General features: G+C 46.3%; 1 pseudogene; it reads right to left on the reverse strand.

Annotated features, from left to right (window-relative positions):
• Window positions 1-812: 812 nt before the first annotated feature.
• LOC148047125 (uncharacterized) lies at window positions 813-2,539 on the reverse strand (annotated as a pseudogene).
• Between the last annotated feature and the right edge of the window lie 6,234 nt (window positions 2,540-8,773).

The following is an 8,773-nucleotide window of genomic DNA, read 5'->3' on the forward strand; positions in this document are numbered from 1 at the left end:
CCAAATGCTTTGGAATAGAGGAGTTTCAGGAGTAGCCTGAAAGTCCGTCTTCTCACTGCTAAGCTCTGCCTTCTTTCGGCCCCAACCGATTTTGATGTAATGAAATTCCTTCCCTGTGTTTTCCAAAATGGGTTTCAGACTCATTTAACAACTGTCTTGTTTAGCAATGGAAATTTTGGGCTTTAATTGTGGTCATAAGTCAAGGGCTGCCTGTATATTCTAAAGCTGGTTCCCTAAATTGTCCAATTTACTGACAAAAAAACAGCCTATATCTGAACTGTATAAACGTAACCTTTTAACTACTGTGTAAGTTTGGGTATTAATTTAAAAAAAAAACATAATATCATATGTCAGACAAGAAATCAGTGAAACACAACCAATGTTAGGTGGTGCAGACCCAGCGCCATCCCTCCACTTATTACTTATGACAAAACTCTCAAGCCTTGTATTGGTTCAATAGTTCATTCTCTCCCGTCACTTTGTCCCAGCAAAGTGCTTACCGAAGATCCCATTTCTTTTTGTTCTGGCGTGACTTTCTCCACAAGGGTGTAGTTGTAGATCCACTGTTGATTCCTTCCAACATTAGGGAAATATGGATGGTTGTCAACACCAGTTCTGCACCTCACCACTTAGGTTGCAATGTTTCCTCCTGAAATATTTCACCATCTTCCCTATACAATGTCTAAGCCAGCTTTCTGCACCCTAAGGTTGTCTGAATGTCTTATCCCAAAGGTGCTTTTTTAGGTGAACGGGTGCGGGACGTGTGAGGCACATACCCCTGCCCTACCCTAGCTTGATTTTTAGGCCTTACATCATCTTTTCATGCTGTGGGTCTTCTTATGGTAATTAAAGACATTCCCGGTTCTGAAATTCTTTCCACACTCTACACACTGATATGGCTTCTCCCGTGTGGATTCTTTATGCAGCATAAGATTTCTCCCGTCTTTGAAATTCTTTCCACAGTCGATGCATTTAAATGGCTTCTCTCCTGTGTGGATCCTATTGTGGGAGGTAAGCTGTGCACTCTCACTAAAATATTTTCCATACTCCAGGCATTTATAGGATTTCTTCCCTGAGTGAATTATTGTGTCTAAAGCTTTTTCTGCAGTCGTGACATGTATATGGTTTCTCTCCAGTGTGGATCCTCTTGTGGCTATAAAGGTAACCACTTCTTCTGAAACTCATGCTGCATTCTGTGCACTTAGGGTTTCTCCCCTGTGTGAATCCTTTTATGGATCGTCAGTTCTCCAGAATCACTGAAGCATTTTCCACACTGCTGGCACTGATATGGTTTCTCCTCAGTGTGGGTTCTGCTGTGTAGGATGCAGCTATTTTTTGCATTGAAGCTCTTTCCACAAATGCGGCATTCATATGGTTTCTCCCTGGTGTGGAGCCTTTTGTGGGAAGTGAGGGACCTCAAACTGGTGAAGCATTTGTCACATTCGGTGCACTTATAAGGCTTTGGATCCTTTTATGGATATTAAGGTGACTTGTTTGACTGAAGCGCTTCCCACACTTGGTGCATTGATACGGTTTCTCTCCACTGTGGATATTTCTATGGGAAGTTAAGTGGCTGGATTTCCTGAAGTTCTTTCCACACTCCAGGCATTTGTACGGTTTCTCCCCTGTGTGGGTCCGTTTGTGGGTATTAAAGCTGCTAGAATTGGCAAAGCACCTTCCACACTGCAGACATTGAAAGGGCTTCTGCCCTGTGTGGATTCTCTGATGGACAGTAAGATGACCAGATAAACGGAAGCTCTTTCCACACTCCATGCATTGAAATGGTTTTTCCCCCGTGTGGATCCTCTCATGTCACTTAAGATGAACTTTTTGACTGAAACTTTTTCTACAGTGCAGGCATTTATAACATTTCTCCCCTTTATGCATCCTATTATGTAAGGCTGGAGTGTCACGTCTGTTGAAGCTTTTTCCACACTCCAAACATTCGTAGGGTTTCTCCCCTGTGTGAATCTTCTTATGGTGAGTAAGGGCACTGGAGGTCCTGAAGCATTTCCCACATTCTGTGCATTTATATGGCTTCTCTCCAGCATGGATCCTCTTATGTAAATTGAAGTTGCCTTTTTGTGCAAAACTCTTTCCGCACACTGTGCAATGATATGGCTTTTCCCCTGTATGGATCCTATTATGGTAAGTGAGGTCACTTGCAGAGCGGAAGCTCTTCCCACATTCCAGGCATTTACATGACTTATTCCCAGTGGGGCTCTTTTTCTGGGAATTTGGTTCATTGCTCCAAGTAAACATCATTCTACCCTCCCTGCGTTTGTGCAACTTCTCCTCTCTGTGGATGCTTTGGTGGGAAGTAAGGGAGGCTCTGCTTTCGAAGGACTTTCCCCTATTAATCCATTGATGCTGCTTCATCTCTTCGTGGACCCTCATGTGAACTCAGATGATTTTTCTGCCTGAAGGTCCTTCCACAATCCAGACATTTGTGTGATTCCTCTGCTTTGTGAGTCTTTTCATGCAATGTAAGAGAGCGGCTTGTACCGAAAGTTTCTGCACACTCCGTACATTTGTACATTTCTCTTCCTTCTTGTATTCTTTCATGTAAAGGAGGAGGAAGGCTCCTTCTGGAGTGCTGCCTGCTTTCATCTTGTTTCTCTCCAGAAAGGCTTTCACAACAGTCACATAATTCCGATCCATCTCGAAGTGTTTTCCCACACCTTGGACACACTTCTTTTTCTTGGCAATCCTCTGTGTCCAATAAGACATTGTTATCTGCATATGGGAAACTAGTGTAATTCTCCAGCTCAACCGTTAACAGGTTTTCCTCACAACTTTGCTTTCCATCCATCTTTTCTGCAACTTCCTTTTTCTCTTTTGGGAAAGCTACTACTGCCTCTTGGCCAGAATCCGCCATCTCCCATCCATCACCTGCTTGCAACAGAAAAAAGAAAAAAGGTTAAGACAAACTTAGGTGTAAAGGGGATCAAGCACCATTGCTCTATTTGAATATTTATCAATATTCTTCCAAACTCCCATTTGCCCAAAACATTGCCCTATGCTTGTTGATATAAGATTTGACCTTTGGCTACTACTGTAAATATAAATATCTTAAGAGAATCCGTTACCTAAGGAGGCCATGTTCCTCTTGTTTTCCAGCATGACCTCTTGGTATAAGGCTTTTTGCTTAGAATCCAGCAAGGCCCACTCTTCCACGGAGAAAAACACAGCTACATCCTCAAGTGCTACCAATTCCTGACACAGGGAGAAGGAAAAAATACCATGTATTCCATGAATATTCCTAACAATGAACACTTCAATGAATTACATGCGATTGGTTCCCATCTTCAAAAAGGGAAAAAAAATAGATCCAGGAAACTACAGACCTATCAGCCTGACATCAATACAAGGAAAGATTTTGGAAAAGATAATCATGCAACGAATTAGTGAACGCCTAGAAGTAAATAAAGTAATAGCCAAAAGCCAACATGGGTTTGTCAAAAACAGATCATACCAGACTAATCTTATTGCATTCTTTGACAAAGTGACAAAATTAGTGGACCAGAGGAATGCCATCGATTAATTTACTTGGACTTCAGCAAGGCATTTGATAAAGTAGACCATAACCTACTACTAGACAAAGTAGAAAAATGTGGGTTAGACAGCATCACCACCAGATGGATTCGTAACTGGCTGACCAACAACACTCAACGTGTAGTCCTCAATGGAACTGCATGTATGTGGAGGGAGGTATGCAGTGGAGTACCCCAAGGCCCAGTACTCTTCAACATCTTCATTAATGATCTGGATGAGGAGATAAATGGGGAACTCATCAAATTTGCAGATGACACCAAGCTGGCAGGAATAGCCAACACTCCAGAAGATAGGCTTAAGATACAGAAGGATTTTGACAAACTTGAACATTGGACACTATGTAATAAAATGACATTCAATGGTGAAAAAAGTAAGGTTCTACATTTAGGCAAGAAAAGCAAAAGGCACAGGTACAGTATATGTGGTACCTTGCTCAATAGTAACTGTGAGAGGGATCTTGGAATCCTAGCGGACTACCATTTAAATACGAGCCAGCAATATGCAGCAGCTGCCAAAAAGCCAACACAGTTCTAGGCTGCATAAACAGAGGGATAGAATCAAGATCACGTGAAGTGTTAATACCACTTTATAAGGCCTTGGTAAGGCCACACTTGGAATACTGCATTCAGTTTTGGTCACCACGATGTAGAAAAGATGTGGAGACTCTAGAAAGAGTGCAGAGAAGAGCAACAAAGATGATTAGGGGACTGGAGACTAAAACATGAAGAATGTTCGCAGGAACTGGGTATGTCTAGTTTAATAGAAAGAAGAACTAGGGGAGACATAATAGCTGTGTTCCAATATCTCAGGGGTTGCCACAAAGACGAGGGAGTCAAACTTTTCCAAGGCACCTGAGGGTAGAACAAGAAGCAATAGGTGGAAACTAATCAAGGAGAGAAGCAACTTAGAACTGAGAATAAATTTCCTGACAGTTAGAACAATTAATCAGTGGAACATCTTGCCTCCAGAAGTTGTGAACACTGGAAGAGAATGTTGGATAACCATTTGTCTGAAGTGGTGTATGCTTTCCTGCCTAGGCAGGGTGTTGGACTAAAAGACCGCCAAGAGACCAAGGTCCCTTCCAACTCTGCTATTGTATTATTAATCATGGAGAAAGGAAACTTGGAATTAAGGAGAAACTTCCTGACTGGGAAAACAATTAACTAATGGAACAGTTTGCCTTCAGAAGTTGTGGGCAGGAGGTTTTTACAAAGAGACTGGACACCCACTTCTCTGAAACGGTATAGGGTCTCCTGATTGAAACAGGCGGATGGACTATCATGCCTTAATCTCACCATTCTGGAGCGGAAGAGGGAAGAACTTTGTTATGTAGAATAGACTAGCTGGGGCATTTTAATGGCCCATTGACACAAGTGGGGGCTACAATCTCCACCTCAACGTTTTCAGTTTTCTCATCTCCCTTTAGAGCAGTGGTTCCCAAAGTGGGCAGAACCGCCCCTGAGGGGCGGTGAGATGACTTAGGGGGGGTGCTAAGAGGCAAGGGGGCAGCAGGGGGGGCTCTAAGATGCAAGGGGGGTGGCAGGGGGGCCTAAGAGGCAAAGGAGGTGGCAGCAGAGTGCTGGAGATGGCCCCCTCGCAGGGCGCAATTCTGCCTAGGGCTCTGTTGGCCGCCAGTCATCTGAGCACTTCCAGCAGGGGTGAAATTCAGTCTAACATCCCAAAGACTGGAAGGATTTTTTGCTCGCTCGCTCGCTCAGGAGGCATACGAGCATGTCAGGCTGGGGGGGGGGGGCAAAGGGGAGCAGAGGAAAAAAAGAGCCTTTTGCCTGCATTTCTCCTCTGATACGATGCTGTGTGTGCTGTGCATGGAGAAGAGATGCAGGACTGAACGGGGCTGTCCTTGGGCCTGCATTGCAGGGATTGGGAATTGGTGCTGCATTACGCAGCAGAGTCCGATGTCACTGCACAAGAGTGCTCGCCTGCCTCTCTCTGGCTTTTATAAATGGCTTTACTTCTGACTCCCTTTCTGACACAGGGAGAGGAAAAAAACCACAACATACTCCATCAATATTCCTAACAATGAGCACTTCAATGAACTACTTGAAACTCCTCTTCTTGATGACCATATTCCACCTGCAGAGTTTCCAAGCAGGGCAAATTTGCATCATTTCTGGAGAACCTTTCCCAAAAACATAAAGTGCAAAGAGCCTCTTTGGCTAGAGATACATCTCTAGGTAATGCATTATTGGTTTGGCCAATTCCACAGGAGCAGCAACCCCATATTCCTTTGCTTTCTGCTGATGAGCTAGAGCTTGAATGTGTTGGGCCAATCCAACTTTGAGTTAATTTTACTCAATGCAACGAGCCAAAGAATCGTGCAAGTCAAGGAAAGTGGGGTTCAACATTTCATTTCTGTATAAAAGTAAACCTTGGGTTTTACTTTTGACTTTGGAGTTTCATGTGAAGTATTAGTAGTGCTTTATAAAGCCTTATTAAGGCCACACCTGGAGTACTGCATGCAGTTTTGGTCACCATGTTACCAAAAAAAAGGAGATTTTGGAAAAAGTGCAGAGATGAGAAACTAAGATAATTAAAAACCTGGAGAGTAAAACATGAAGAACGGTTGCAGGAATTGGGTATGGCCAGTCTAGAGAAAAGAAGGACTAGGGGTGACATGATAGCCGAGTTTCAGTGTTGAAGGTTGCAACATAGAGGAGGTTAACCTGGAAGGCACCGGAAGAAGAAACAATGAATAGAAGCTGATCAAGGAGAGAAGCAGCTGGAATTAAGGAGAGACTTCCTGACAGTGAGAACAACTAACCAGTAGCTGACACATAATGTTTCATGATGGTTTTTCACTTCATGGAGCAGGAGTGGGCGTGGACTACAGGCCGCCAGTTTGACACCCTTGAACTAATGGAATGGGTAGCCTTCAGAAGTTGTGGAGTTTTCTCCATCACTGGAGTTTTTAAAGAAAAGACTGGATAGCCAATTGCCTGAAATAGTACAGGATCTCCTGCTTGAACAGGGTGTTGGACTAGAGGACCTCCAAGGTCCCTTCTAGTTCTATTCTGATTGGTTTGATTGATTGAGGGGTGGGGGAGTGGCTGCCATCATCCGAAGGTCATTAGTTCCTCGTAGGATCCCTGCTCCGGAGCTTGTCGGGTGTGAGTCCCTGTTGGTGAAGTTGGACCTTGGGGGTCAAGTGGGCTTGTTGTTAACGTACCTACCTCCCAACAGCATTACAACAGCCCTCCCTGTGCTCCTCGAATCAATAACCGAGCTGGCGATTGAGTTCCCCAGGCTTATAGTGCTGGGGGATTTCAATCTGCCTTTGCTCGGCGAATGTTCTGATAGGGTGCAGGAGTTCATGGCTTCCATGACAGCCATGGACTTGACTCAAGTAATTCAGGGTCCGACTCATACAGCTTGGGGAGATACCTGACACTCTCGTCCACAGTCCGGCAGAGTCCTTGGTCGCTGCTTGGAATTCGGCGGCGGCGGAGGCTCTAGACCGGATTGTGCTTTTATGGCCTTGCCGCGGCAGCGGATCTAGGAGGGCTCCTTGGTTCACCGAGGAACTCTGGGGGATGAAGCACCAAAAGAGACGCCTAGAGCGACGGTGGAGGGCCAGTAACTCTGAATCTGACCGAACACAATTAAGAGCCTTCATTGGGACTTATCTATACAGGTGGCAAAATGTGCGCATTTTTCCGCTCTTATTGCATCCGCAGAATCGCGCCCAGCCATCCTGTTTAGAATAGCCCACTCCCTCTTGAAAGGGAGGGACGCGGATGACCCTTTATAGGGCAGAGCTGAGGAATTTGTTCAGTTTCTGTCGAATAAAATCGCTCGGATTCGGATGGACTTGGACTCCACTTGGACAGTACCAACCAAGGTACTGGGGGAAGGTCTTGAGCGGATTTTATAGAGCGAGTTTCAACCTGTCACTACTGAGGAAGTGGACAAGGCCATGGGAGCGGTGAGTGCCTCCACCTGTATACTGGACCCGTGCCCCTTCTGGCTGGTCTCAACCAGCAGGGAGGTGACACGTGGCTGGCTCCAGAGGATAGTTAACACCTCTCTTCGGGAGGGATCCTTCCCGCACCCTCTAAAGGATGCGGTGGTGAGACCCCTCCTTAAGAAACCTTCCCTGGACCCAGCCATTTTGAACAACTACCGTCCAGTCTCCAACCTCCCTTTCGTAGGGAAGGTTGTGGAGAAGGTGGTAGCCTCTCAACTCCGATGGACCTTGGATGAAGCAGATTATCTGGATCCCTTTCAGTCGGGTTTCAGGTCTGGTTACAGCACGGAAACTGCTTTGGTCGCGCTGATCGATGATCTCTGGTGAGCCAGGGATAGGGGTCACCCCTCTATCCTTGTGCTTCTTGACCTCTCAGCGGCCTTCGATACCATCGACCATGGTATCCTTCTGCGACGGTTACGGGAGGTGGGAGTGGGAGGCACCGTTCTGCGGTGGTTATCCTTCTACCTCTCGGACAGGTCGCAGTCGGTGTTAGTGGGGGGGGCAGAGATCGACCCCTAGGCCCCTCAAATATGGGGTGCCGCAGGGTTTGGTCCTGTCCCCCCTCCTGTTTAACATCTACATGAAGCCGCTGGGTGAGATCATACGCCGGCACGGGATTAAATACCATCAATATGTGGACGATACGCAGCTGTATCTGACCGCCCCGTGTCAACTCAGCGAAGCAGTTGAAGTGATGTTCCAGTGCCTGGAGTCTGTCAGGGTCTGGATGGGAGCGCATAGGCTTGCACTCAATCCCGACAAGACCGAATGGCTATTGATGCTCCCTCCCAAGGATAATCCTGTCGTTCCATCTCTTAGCCTGGGGGGTGAAATTATACACCCCTCAGAGGGTTTGCAATTTGGGTGTCCTCCTGGATCCACAGCTAACGTTAGAACATCATCTGTCGGCTGTGACCAGGGGGGCCTTTGCCCAGGTTCGCCTGGTGCACCAGTTGTGACCCTATCTGGACCAGGAGGCTCTTCGGATGGTCACTCATGCCCTCGTCACCTCAAGACTGGATTACAGTAATGCGCTCTACATGGGGCTGCCCTTGAAGAGTGTTCGAAGACTGCAGTTGGTCCAGAATGCAGCCGCGCGAGCGATAGTGGGGGTGCCTAGGTACACCCACGTTACACCTATCCTCCGCAAGCTGCACTGGCTCCCCATTGGTCTCCGGACACGCTTCAAGGTGCTAGTCGTTACTTTTAAAGCCCTACATGTTTTAGGAC

The sequence above is a fragment of the Thamnophis sirtalis genome, unplaced genomic scaffold (assembly GCF_051295495.1).
Source record: "Thamnophis sirtalis isolate CommonGarterSnake01/CBP01778 unplaced genomic scaffold, rThaSir2_p1.2 scaffold_3, whole genome shotgun sequence".
NCBI classification, from domain to species: domain Eukaryota; kingdom Metazoa; phylum Chordata; class Lepidosauria; order Squamata; family Natricidae; genus Thamnophis; species Thamnophis sirtalis.